Here is a 14,442-nt window from a genome sequence, read left to right on the forward strand (position 1 = left end):
TGCATCTAGTGTATTGAGTTCATGACGAACAGAGTAACGCCTTAAGCAAGATGACATGATGTAGAGGGATAAATTCATGCAATAGATATAAACCCCATCTTTTTACCCTTGATGGCAACAACACGATGCGTGCCTCTCTACCCCTTCTGTCACTGGGTGAGGTCACCGCACGATATGAACCCAAAACCAAGCACTTCTCCCATTGCAAGAATCATAGATCAGCTTGGCCAAACAAAACCCACAACTCAAAGAGAATTACAAGGATATGAAATCATGCATATAATAGATCAGAAGAAACTCAAATAAGATTCATAGATAATCTGATCATAAATAAACAATTCATCAGATCTCGACAAACACACCGCAAAAGAAGATTACATCGGATAGATCTCCATGAAGATCATGGAGAACTTTGTATTGAAGATTCAAGAGAGAGAAGAAGCCATCTAGCTACTAGCTATGGACCCGAAGGTCTATGGTGAACTACTCACGCATCATCGGAGAGGCAATGGTGTTGATGAAGAAGCCCTCCGTATCCGAATCCCCCCCGGCAGGGCACCAGAACGTGCCCCACATGGGATCTTGCGGAGACAGAAGCTTGTGGCGGCGAAAAAGTATTTCCGTGGATCTCTCTCGTGGTTTTGGATTTTTCGGCAATTTATAGGCGGAAGAGGTAGGGCAGACGAGCCATAGGGGGGCCACAAGCCTGCTATACGCGGGCCCCCGTGGCCGCGCCTAGGGGGCTTGTGGCCTCCCCTGGTGGCCTCTGCCTTGGTTCTCACGCCCCCTGTGTATCATCTGTTTCAGAAAAATCTTTTCGGAGGTTTTATTCCGTTTGGACCCCGTTTAATATTTTCCTCTGAAAAGGGTCAAAAACACGGAAAAAACAGGAACTGGCACTTGGCACTGAGTTAATAAGTTAGTCCCAAAAAAGATATAAAAGGCATACAAAACATCCAAAGTTTGACAAGATAATAGCATGGAACCATCAAAAATTATAGATATGTTGGAGAGGTATCAAGCATCCCCAAGCTGAAATCCTGGTCGTCCTCGAGTAGGGAAGTGATAAAGACTGAATTTTTGATGTGGAATGCTACCTAGCATATTTGTCCTTTGTAACTTCTTTCATGTGACATGAATGTTCAAATCCGTAAGATTCAAAACAATAGTTTGCTATTGACATGAAAACAATAGTACTTCAAGCAAACTAGCAACGTAATCATGAACTTTTGAAATAACAAGGCCAAAGAAAATTATCCCTACAAAATCATATAATCTGGCTATGCTCCATCATCCCCACACAACTAATTTAAATCACGCACAACCCCGGTATTGGCCAATTAATTGTTTTAGCACTCTTACTTTCTCAAACCTTTTTTCAACTCTCACGCAATACATGAGCGTGAGCCATGGATATAGCACTATAGGTGGAATAGAGTGTGGTGGAGGTTGTGAGACAAAAAGGAGGAGATGGTCACATCGACTCGGCGTATCAAAGGGATATGGAGATGCCCATTAATAGATATCAATGTGAAAGAGTAGCGATTACCATGCAATGGATGCACTTAGAGCTAAAGGTATGTGAAAGCGCAAAAGGAGAACTAGTGGGTGTGCATCCAACTTGCTTGCTCACGAAGACCTAGGGAAATTTTGAGGAAGCCCATCATTGGAATATACAAGCCAGGTTATATAATGAAGGTTGCCACTAGCATATGGTGGTGACAAAACAAGAGACTCTCAATCATGAAGAACATGGTGCTATTATGAAGCAGAAGTGTGGAAAAGATAGTAGCATTGTCCCTTCTCCCTTTTTCTCTCTTTTTTTTGGGCACTTTGGCCTCTTTCCATGTCTCTCTCTTTCTTTCTTTTTTCCTTTTTTTGTGTGGGAAACTTTGGCCTCTTTTTTATTCTCCTCACATGGGACAATCCTCTAATAATGATGATCATCACACTTTAATTTACTCAGAGCTCGATGATTAGGACGATGATGACTCTCTAGGAAATGCCTCCGGCAGTGTACCGGGATGTGCAACAATCTAGCTTGGCGTATGACGTTGAAAACATCTCGGTAGCTATCTTACGATCATGCAAAGGCAATATGAAAGTGACGGCACAAGTCATGAGACGGAATGGTGGGAGGTGCATGGTAATATATCTCGGAATGGCTATGAAAATGCCATAGTAGGTAGGTATAGTGGCTGTTTTGAGGAAGGCATATGGTGGGGTTGTGCACCGGCGAAAGTTGCACGGCACTAGAGAGGCTAGCAATGGTGGAAGGTGAAAGTGCATCTATACCATGGACTTACAGTAGTCATGAAGAATTCACATACTTATTGCGGAAGTTTTTATTAGTAATCGAAACAAAGTGCTAAACGCATACTCCTAGGGGAAGGGTTGGTAGGTGTTAACCATCACGCGATCCCGACCGCAACACAAAGGATGACAATCAATAGATCAATTATGCTCCGACTTCCTAACATAGCGGTTCACCATACGTGCATGTTACGGGAATCACTAACTTCAACACAAGTATTTCTAGATTCACAACACCCTACTAACATAACTCTTAATATTACCAAATCCATGTCTCAAAACTATTTGAGAGGAATCAAACTTATCTTTCTAATCAATGCACATGAAGATTGAAGTTTTATTGCATCCTCTTTGGGTACCTATCACCTTTGGGACTACTTCCATAGCACAAGCCAACTACCAAGTTACTCACAGAGATAACTCTCAGAAAGATATAAGTGAATATCGAGAGTTCTTATTTCTCCAAAATATAACACCGACGTGCTCTAAAAGATCTAAGTGAAGCACTTAGAGCAAAATTATCTAGCTCAAAAGATATAAGTGAAGCACATGTGAGCTAAATTGTATAACTCAAAAGATATAAGCGAAGCTCAAAGAGTATTCTAGAAAATTCATGATGAGTGCATGTCTCTCTCAAAAGGTGTGCAGCAAGGATGATTGTGAGACAACAAAAAGAAAAGACTCCTATGATACAAGACGCTCCAAGCAAAACACATATCACGTGGTGAATAAAAATATAGCTCCAAGTAATGTTACCGATGGATTGAAGACGAAAGAGGGGATGCCTTCCTGGGGCATCCCCAAGCTTAGGCTTTTTGGTGTCCTTGAATTTGGATTGGGATGCCTTGGGCATCACCAAGCTTGAGCTCTTTCCACTCTTTATCCCTTTGTCCATGATAACATCACCCAAAACTTGAAAACTTCAGAACACAAAACTTAAACAGAAACTCGTGATATCATTAGCACAAGAAAACAAACTGTCACCTCTTTAGGTACTGTAGAAAACTTGATTTCTATTTATATTGGTATTAGATTACTGTATCCTCACTTTTCCATGGCTAGTACCCCCCGATACTATCCATAGTTTCATCAAAATAAGCAACCAACACAACAAAAATAGAATCTGTCAAAAACAGACCAGTCTGTAGCAATATGTATACTTCGTATACTTATGTTATCTAAACAATTCTGAAACATTATGAAAGTTTGGGAAAAAGGCATATCAATGAGCAGCAAAAAGAATCAACTCAAAAGTTCTTTCTGGATAAAAATGAAAAATACTTTCGTGACCGAAAAGTTTCTATCTTTTTTCATCAGGATCAAACAACCATCACCAAACTAGTCATAAAGGTTTTACTTGGCTCAAACACAAAAAGAAACACAAAAGACACAATCATAACAGAATTATGATGGTGTGGATGCAACAAAAGAAAAAGCAAAAAAGCAAAGATAAATTCATTGGGTTGCCTCCCAACAAGCGCTATTGTTTAACGCCCTTAGCTAGGCATAAGGTGATAGAATCATGTATCGTCGTCTTTGGTGCTCAAACCATAAGTAGCCCTCATCATGGATTCATAAGGCAATCTTATTTTATTTCTAGGAAAATGTTCCATGCCCTTCTTTAAAGGAAATTGAAATCTAATATTCCCTTCCTTCATATCGATGATAGCACCAATAGTCCTTAGGAAAGGTCTACCAAGAATGATAGGACATGAAGGATTGCAATCAGTATCAAGCACAATGAAATTCACGGGTACATAGTTCCTATTTGCAATAATAAGAACATCATTGATCCTTCCCATGGTTTTATTAACATTAGAATCCGCAAGATGCAAATTAAGAGAGCACTCATCAGTCTCATTGAAACCTAGAACATCACATAAAGACTTTGGAATCGCGGAAACACTAGCACCCAAATCACACAAAGCATTGCATTCATAGTTTTTTATCTTGATTTTGATAGTAGGTTCCCACTCATCATGAAGTTTTCTAGGAATAGAAACTTCCAATTCAAGTTTCTCTTCAAGAGATTTTATCATAGCATCGACGATATGATCGGTAAAGGCCTTCTTTTGGCTATAAGCGTGTGGAGTGTTTAGCATGGATTGCATCAAGGAAATACATTCAATCAAAGAGAAACTATCATAATTGAATTCCTTGAAATCCAAAGTAGTAGTTTCATTACTACTCAAAGTTTTGATATCCTCTACTCCACTTTCAATGCTTTTAGCATCAAGATAGATAGACTCCGAATCATTGGGGTGTTTTTCAACCAAGGTGGATTCATATCCAGCCCCATCGTCATTAGGTTTGACACAAGAAAACAAGGATTCAGTGGGAGTCACACCAAGCACTTTAAGATCTTTGTGACTCTCATCACGAGAACACGCCTTTTTAAGCCATTCATGTCTAGCACGAATTTGGGCGGTTCTTTCTTTACTCTCATTCATGGAAAGACGCATAGCTTTCAAAGTTTCATCCATATTGATCTTGGGAGGAGCACATCTAACTTTCAAATCATCAATATCAAGAGACATTCTATCAACGCTCCTAGCCAAATCATCAGTTTTGAGTAGTTTTTCTTCTATGGACACATTGAAAATCTTTTGTGAGTTGATAAACTCTTTAATATTACTCTCTAGATCAGAGGGTAATTTATTGTAATTTCCATGAGCGTTGTTGTAGGAGTTGCCAAAGTTATTAGTTGGATTACTAGGAAAAGGCCTATGAATATAGTTTCCTCTAAAAGCATTGTTGTTGCCAAAATTATTCCTACCAACAAAATTAAAGTCCAAGCTCTCATTGCTATTATCATTCAAGGAAGACAAGGGCATATCATTTGGATCTAAAGGAGGACCTTTACTAGCGAGCAATTTCATTAACTCATCCATCATAGCACTCAACGAGTTAATTTCTTCTATAGCGTGTACCTTTTTACTAGTAGGTGACCCTTTAGTGTGCCACTGAGAATAGTTTGTCATGATATTGTCTAGGAGTTTCGTGGCTTCTCCTAATGTGATTTCCATGAACGTTCCACCAGAGGCGGAGTCCAAGATATTTCTAGAAGCAAAATTCAAACTAGCGTAGAAGATTTGTATAATCATCCAAAGACTCAAGCCATGAGTGGGACAATTTCTAATCATCAATTTCATTCTCTCCCAAGATTGTGCAACATGTTCATGATCAAGTTGCTTAAAATTTATGATATCATTACGGAGAGAGATAATCTTAGCCGGCGGAAAATACTTGGATATATAAGCATCTTTGCACTTGTTCCAAGAATCAATACTATTTTTGGGCAAAGATGAAAACCAAGTTTTTGCTCGATCTCGCAATGAGAACGGAAATAGCTTCAATTTAATCACATCATTATCCACATCTTTCTTCTTTTGCATATCGCAAAGCTCAATGAAGGTATTAAGATGGGATGCAGCATCTTCACTAGGAAGGACGGAGAATTGCTCTTTCACAACAAGATTCAGCAAAGCAGCATTGATTTCATATGATTCCGCACTAGTGGCGGGAGCAATCGAAGTACTAATAAAATCATTATTATTAGTATTCAAGAAGTCACAAAGTTTGGTGTTTTCAGTCATGGTGACTTCAGCAAGCAGACAAGCACATAAGCGAACAGAAAGCAAGCGAAAGAAAAAGGCAAACGAAAAAGGCAAATATTTTTGTAAATTTTTGTTTTTCAGATGTGGGGGAGAGGAAAACGAGAGGCAAAAAAGTAAATGCAAGAGATGAGTTTGCGACACTTACTTGGATAAGATTCACTTAGAATAATCCCCGATGCCAGAAATTGACACGTTGACGGAAAACTATTCTTGACTTGATCCTCCCCGGCAACAGCGCCAGAAATTGGCACGTTGACGGGAGACTATTCTTGACTTGATCCTCCCCGGCAACGGTGCCAGAAATTGGCACGTTGACGTGAGACTATTCTTGACTTGATCCTCCCGGCAACGGCGCCAGAAATTGGCACGTTGACGGGAGACTATTCTTGACTTGATCCTCCCCGACAACGGCGCCAGAAATTGGCACGTTGACAGAAGACTATTCTTGAATTGATCCTCCCCGGCAACGGCACCAGAAATTGGCACGTTGACGGGAGACTATTCTTGACTTGATGCTCCCCGGCAAGGGCGTCAGAAATTCTTTTGCTACCTCTTGAGCTTGCGTTGGTTTTTCCCTTGAAGAGGAAAGGGTGATGCAGCACAGTAGCAGTAAGTATTTCCCTCAGTTTTGAGAACCAAGGTATCAATCCAGTAGGAGTATCAAGCCAAGTTTCCAAAGTACCTGCGCAAAAACAGCAAACTTGCACCCAACGCTACAAAGGGGTTGTCAATCCCTTCACGATTGATTGCAAGGTGAGATCTGAAGGCGGAAAGTGCAACAAAGTAAAAGTGTGGAGCTGAAAATATGATGTGAAGTAGACCCGGGGGCCATAGTGTTCACTAGAGCCCTCTCTCAAAATAGCAAATATTACGGTGGGTGAACGAATTACTATCGAGCAATTGATAGAACCGCGCAAAGTCATGACGATATCTAAGGCAATGATAATACATATAGGCATCACGTCCGAGACAAGTAGACCGATACTGTGTGCATCTACTACTATTACTCCACACATCGACCGCTATCCAGCATGCATATAGTGTATTGAGTTCATGACGAACAGAGTAACGCCTTAAGCAAGATGACATGATGTAGAGAGATAAATTCATGCAATAGATATAAACCCCATCTTTTTACCCTTGATGGCAACAACATGATGCGTGCCTTGCTACCCCTTCTGTCACTAGGTGAGGTCACCGCACGATATGAACCCAAAACCAAGCACTTCTCCCGGTTGCGTGCAAACATTTTGAGAAGTCAAGATTTGATAACTTTAACCAAGTTTCTAGAGAAAAACATATACCTCTAGAATTCCAATTCCATTTCGTTAGAGACATCACAAAATTTACTTCCATGTTGTATACATTTTAGTGTGGTATATATAGATACTATTTTCTATAAATTTGTTCATAGTTAGAAAAGTTTGATTATTCAAAATATTTGCTCCCTTCGTTCCTAAATATATGTCTTTTTAGAAATTCTAAACGAGGACTACATACGAAGCAAAATGAGTGAATCTACACTCCAAAATGTGTCTATATACATCTGTATGTATCCCAATAGTGGATTCCCTAAAAAGACATATATTTAGGAACATAAGGAGTATATGGACTACATTATGGAACGGATGGAGTATATGCGGATGGAAGAAAAACCCTCGGTGGAAAACATCGGCCACTCCCATGGTTGTCCTATGCAAGTAGATGGAAAGTCATGATAAGTACAATAGGCTTAACATCAACCAAACATACAAGATATCTGCTTGAAATAAAAAAGACATATATGCTCACTATAACAACAAAATATAGCCATTGGAAACTGGAAAGATGCTCGATGCAATCAACCTAACAATCAAATACATAAAATCAATACATCTGCTTGGAAACAAGACAGATGCTCATTGTAATGAACCTAACAACTAGATATAGAAAAACAAGGCATCTACTTGAAAAGTAGACAAATGCTCACTTCAACCAACCTAATAACCAAATTCAGAGAAACAATGTATAAATATTTTAAGCAGGAGTTAAGAGCACTGGTTAACAACACCACGCATAACATGTGGTATTGATGAAATTGAACAACACAATTCATACTTGAACATAATGAACATCACACTGTGAATAACTGAAAGAAACAAGGCATATATGCTCACTGTAACAAAAAACTAGCCATTTAAAACTAGAAAAATATTCAACGCAACCAACCTAACAACCAGATACAAAAAACCAATGCATCTACTAGAAAACTGGACAAATGCTCAATTAAACAATGCATTATTATCGCATAGAAAAAGCTACTACAACAACGGGTATGAGAGGGCAAGCTAGAAAAAGTATGCTTTGATCACGGGAAGTTGCCTCAATTGTCATGGATGGGTCCTTCCACTTGGAATTTGTGGTGCCCAGGGTGCGCTTCGAGATGTTGCAGATGGGATGTTTCCCCTTGTAACAGTCGTAGTGTGTGCCCTTCCCTTGGTGGATGAGATCTGACTTTGGAGCTAAGGATCCAAAGCCACCGTCGTAGAACGTTTCCTTCATAAATGAAAAAAAGGGCTCAGTGGCGTAAAAGGATTGCAAATCCATGACCATGAGGCAGAGGAGATCAGCGGCGGGGCCTTTGAAGAGATCGACAACGGTTGAACCAGAGGCGTTGCACGTGCACTACTAGGGAAAAGCCTAGAGTCAGCGCGGGTTTTCTCCGTAGAAGCAGTGTGGATGTTTGCGCTACTGCTATGACATTATAGCTAACTTTTAGAAGTCGCGCTACTACTAACGTGCAATAGCAGTAGCATTCTTTTGGAAGCCATGCTACTACTAACGTGCAATAGTAGTAGCGATCTTTTAGAAGCCGCGTCACTACTCAACAGGCATATTTATTTTTTATATTTGTATTGTATTTACACAAGGTTATACATATTAATATACAACATCAATAATAATTATGCAAAAAACAACATTTAGATTAAAGTGGATAGGTGATACGTCTCCAACGTATCTATAACTTTTTATTGTTCCATGCTGTTAAATTATCATTCTTAGATGTTTTATGATCATTTTATAGCAACTTTATATTATTTTTAGGACTAACCTATTGACATCGTGCCTAGTGCTAGTTGTTGTTTTTTGTTGTTTTTTCCTTCATACAAAATCCATATCAGGTGAGGTCCAATTGCCATGAAACTTTACGGAGATTTTTTTGGACCAGAAGGAAACCTAGTAATCAAGAATGAGCAGCAGGCGAGGCCCACGGGGCCCACTAGACATCAGGGCACGCTAGAGGCCCCTAGTGCGGCCTGCTGTCTAGTGGGGGCCTCGGGCACTCCCTCCACCACCTCTGAGCTCTATAAATACCCCCAATATTCAGAAAACCCTAGAGGAGTCGATGGAAAATCGTTTCAGCCGCCACAAGTTCCAGAGCCACGAAAACCAAACTAGAGCCCGTTCCGGAGAGGAACACGATCACGGAGGGGTTCACCATCCTCATTGGTGCTCCTCCAATGATGCGTGAGTAGTTCATATCAGACCTACGGGTCTGAAAGGATCGATATGGCTGACTAGAGGGGGGTGAATAGACAACGACCACTTTTTAATTAATATTAGCAAGTAAAGGTAAACACCATATAGGCTCACAAATATTACGACAATGAGGTGAACCCTAATGGAGCTAACAACGAGAGCTATTAAGACAAGTAAGATATAGTCAACAATATAAGCATACACAAAGTAAAGGTTAGAGATAACCACAAGTGGAACCGATGGAGACGAGGATGTGTTACCGAAGTTCCTTCCCTTTGACAGGAAGTACGTCTCCATTGGAGCGGTGTGGAGGCACAATGCTCCCCAATAAGCCACTAAGGCCACCGTATTCTCCTCACGCCCTCGCACGATGCAAGGTACCGTGATTCCACTATAGGTTCCCTTGAAGGCAGCGACCGAACCTTTACAAACAAGGTTGGGGCAAACTCCACACAAATCTTGGAGGCTCCCAACTAGATCACGAAGCTTCACCACAATGGAATATGGCTTCTAGGTGACCTCAACCGTCTAGGATGCTCAAACACCCAAGAGTAACAAGATCCGCAAGGGATTGGTGGGGGAATCAACTTTTCTCTTGGTGGAAGTGTGAATCTAGGCCTTCTCAACCAATCCCTAAAGAATCAACAAGTTTGATTGGCTAGGGAGAGAGATCGGGCACTTTTGAGCTTAGGAAGCAACAATGGAGCTTGGGGAGGTAAGAGATAAGGTTCCATAGCTAGAAGAACCCTTTATATAGTGGGGGGGAATCCAACCGTTTTCCCACTCTCTGCCCGAGCTCCAGCAGTACTACCGCTGCCTGCAGCGGTACTACCGCTGGCACTCCAGCGGTACTACCGCTGACCAGGGGCGGTACTACCGCTCGCATTCCAGCGGTACTACCGCTCGCATTCCAGCGGTACTACCGCTGGGCCCCGGGTAGTGCAAAAGCACTACCACCGCCAAGAAAGTCTTCGCAAAAAGGTCCGTCCACGAACAACCGCTAGGCAGGCGGTACTAAGCTCCTGGAGCGGTACTACCGCTGACCAAGGGCGGTACTACCGCTGGCTGCAGCGGTACTACCGCTAGCATTCCAGCGGTACTACCGTTGGGGACCATTTTGCAAGGAGGAAAGAAACACAGTGGCGGGGGCCGCTCCAAAGATGAAGGTAAGGGAAAATATGTGAAGTGTGCGCGTGCAAAGATAGATTCCACCCAAACCTTTCCACTACGGTTCCCCTCTTAATAGTACGACTTTCCTATGACTCAAATAAAGAGAATCGTAGAGAGCGTCGTGCTTCCGTTCCATGAATGAGGAGGCGAGTCGTCTTGTGCCGTTGTCGTGTGTTATCTGAAACCTTAACACACACGGTTAGTCCTTTACGGTACTGTCATCAATCACCAAAATTACTTAGGCATAAACTATGCCCCAACAATCTCCCCCTTTTTGGTTGATTGATGACAATACCGGATTTGCAGAGAGAATAATATGAGAACAAAAAGATAGAGATATATGACAATACGGGGCATATGACTCACAGCATATGATGGAAATAAATCTCACATAAGTTCATGTCTCACCAACGATAGCAAACTAGAAGCAAACCAAGTTCGAAGCAAACCACGAAAGAAAGCAAAGCAAAGCAAAGTTCAACTCTAAAAACAAGTAAATCCAGCTCCTAGACTCTCTCCCCCTTTGGCACAAGACACCAAAAAGGGGCACACCTAACGCCACAGGTAGTTACTCCTCATCCTCAGCATCGCTAGACTCGTCGGTACCCTCCTGATCGTCCTGCTCCTCCTCTTCCTCCTCAGCGCCAGACCACTGGTAACCTTGAGCCTGCATCCAAGCAGCCTCTAGAGTGATGTCGTCCTCTGATCCACTGGAGATGTCAACATCAAGAGTCCTTAGGACATGCTTGTGCCTCTGGCGGTTCTCCTTCTGAGCCACGTGCGCCTGGTACTGGCCCTTGGCCTGCATACAGAATAGGGTCTTCATCTTATCCTGCAGTTTGATGGCCCAAGATGGCATGGCAGAAGAGCGGGACTGAGAGGCGGTTCCTCTGTCAGCAGCAGTCTCTGTGTCAGTATCCATGTGATGAGAGGAAGTTGATGGGTTGGCCCATTTATCCTTGACGCGAAGCTTGACAAGGTCATGCACAATGTAGTCAGACTGAATGTAGAGCTCCTCTTGCGGATAAGTATCTTGCCACTTCTGACGAATATAAGCGAACAGATAGGGCCCGTAGATGGGAACCTTACGCATTATGATGCAGTTCCAGAGCTCCGTGAACATCATATCAGAAATATCAAGAGGGGCAGAATCCTTAGTCATAGCCTCCTCACAGAGCAGCAGCATCTCAGCCAAAGAGCCATGAACCTCGTCGAAGTTACCAATGCGAGGGAAGAGGGTGTTGCGGAAGATCCGATGCATGATGTCCAAATGCTTGGAAGCACACCCTTCCTCACATAGAGTTGTTGCAGTCTGTCCTTGGCTGGGGGCCTATCAGTGGGGGCTGCAGCATGAGGACGCGACCCAAGTGGAGTGTCAGCTCCCTGGCACTCAACCTTGAGGAATGCCATGAATTCACGCCAGGTACCTGTCATCTTCTGAGTCCCAGTCATCCATACCATAGAGCGCTCTTCATCAGGAGAGAAGTGGACCGTGACATAGAACTGGGCAACAACAGTGGGGTCAAAATCTGTTTTGAAAGTGATGATGTCCTTAATGCCCAGTTTGTCAATCAGAGAGAGGGCATCACCAAAATAGTCCAGGTTCCGCTGAAGATGAGCAAGGTCAATCCACTGAACGGGGACATAGTTCTTCTTGAAATGCATGACAATATCACGGTAAATCCTGCAGTGATCCTTTGCCCAAACATGGTCAACATTCTTGATCACAGCCCTCTCGTTGAGATAATGGTTCTGAGTGCGGAACCGCAGAAAGTCCTTGGGGGGCATTGTGCGGACATTGATCCCCTTGTCCTTGGTCGCGGTCTTCTTAAAGGACTGCTTTTTGGGTTGTAGACCTGAAGTGGCAGAACCCTCTGGAGCCTCTGGGTTGCGATACTGCTTTGACTGCGTGTCCCGTGGGGGGTTCGAACGGCGAGAACTACCTGTGACACAACACACAACAAAAAGAAGTGACAAAAAGAGTCAAGGCAATGAACTAGAAAAGGCAGAAAAAATAAACACTCATTGCCAAGCAGATGAAAAGACTGCACAGTGAATCCTCCTGGCGGTAGTACCGCTACCCCTGGCGGTAGTACCGCTGGGGTCCTGGCGGTAGTACCGCTACCCCTGACGGTAGTACCGCTGCGGTTTGACTTTCAGATCTGACAGATAAAATAGACATCATGGATAGGGCTACACGATTTTGACGAGGGGCATGGGTTGTATATGAACACTAAGAATTCCACCACAGCCCTACACACATGAGACTCACAAGGACCACCGAAATAAGTGCATGCCTAGGCAAGTGAGAGCAAGTTTTAGATCTAATCCAAATAGTTCAAGTACTTGATCTAAAACATGTAAATCCTAGGGCATGGCAAAAATAAACCGCAAAGATTCATAGGACCTATACTCCCCTCAAATATCTCCCTCATGCCATCCAAGAACAGGACACAAGATCAAAGACATGAATCCAAACCACCAATGCTCCTAACCCTAGAACAAGAACATCTAGAAGAAGGGGAGGAGCGTTACCGGGATTCATGGCCCTTGGAGGAGGAAGGAGACATGGAGCAACCCTTCCAATCCAACGGAGAGAAGGAGCTCCACGAATAGAGATCAAAACAGGGGGATTTCGGGCTAGGGGAGGGAGGAGCCGCGAGGAAGAAGAAAGAGCCTGAGAAAAACGGCCCCCCCTCCTTTATATAGCCCAAGGCGTACGGGCCAGCGGTAGTACCGCTATGGACCTGGCGGTAGTACCGCTACCTGGCGGTAGTACCGCTGGATGCAGCGGTAGTACCGCTGGGGTCCTGGCGGTAGTACCGCTCCCCCTGGCGGTAGTACCTCTACCCCTTGAGACATCCCTAAAAATTTCCTAGCAGGTCGTGTTAGATGGGAATCCTGGCGGTAGTACCGCTATCCCTGGCGGTAGTACCGCTGGGGTCCTGGCGGTAGTACCGCTACCCCTGGCGGTAGTACCGCTGCAAATGACACAACGCGGCTTAGGATAAGAGAAGAACTTGGGCAAATGACAAGTAAGTAAAAGAAATAGCAGCAAAAATATGTAGTGACTTGTCATTGTATATCCTTTTCTTCTATATGAAGGAAAGGTGGGGAGGAGCGGTGGCCGAGGCCACCTATGTTTGAGACAATGGTATGACACCGCGAAGAATTATCCTTGGGTTCATGACCAATGCTCGTCTTTGAAGCACAAGTGCCATTTGACAATGGCTAAAGTGAAAGACTAGATTGATTTATGCATAATGGGGGGAGGGAGAGTTCATTGAGAGAACAACACTCCCCCTATGTCCATGCCTACATCTAGACCAAGATGGAATGCAAAGTGAGGTGCAACATGCCTAGTTTCAATCCACATTACTTGATTCAATGATATTTAGCTCATGCCTTAACTCCCGGAACCTTGCTTCATCTAGAGGCTTAGTGAAAATATCTGCAAGTTGCTCTTCAGTGTGGATGAAGTGAACCTCAATATCACCTAGCTTGATATGTTCACGAATGAAATGATGGCGAATATCAATATGTTTGGTTTTGCTATGTTGCACTGGGTTGAGGGAAATCTTGATAGCACTTTGATTGTCACATAGAAGAGGCACTTTGTCACAAGTGACACCATAATCCTTTAAAGTTTGCCTCATCCATAGCAATTGTGCACAACAACTTGCAGCTGCCACATACTCAGCTTCGGTGGATGATAAGGAGACGCAATTCTGCTTCTTTGACGACCAACTTACCAATGAGCGACCAAGGAATTGGCATCCTCCAGACGTTGACTTCCTCTCCACACAATCTCCTGCCCAATCTG

At 43.0% G+C, this 14,442-nt stretch overlaps 1 pseudogene; it reads left to right on the forward strand.

The window, feature by feature from the left end:
* Positions 1-1,555: 1,555 nt before the first annotated feature.
* LOC123450190 overlaps positions 1,556-14,442 on the forward strand; it is a 78,047-nt pseudogene continuing 65,160 nt past the window's right edge.

Source organism: Hordeum vulgare, chromosome 4H (assembly GCF_904849725.1).
Source record: "Hordeum vulgare subsp. vulgare chromosome 4H, MorexV3_pseudomolecules_assembly, whole genome shotgun sequence".
Taxonomy (NCBI): Eukaryota; Viridiplantae; Streptophyta; class Magnoliopsida; order Poales; family Poaceae; genus Hordeum; species Hordeum vulgare.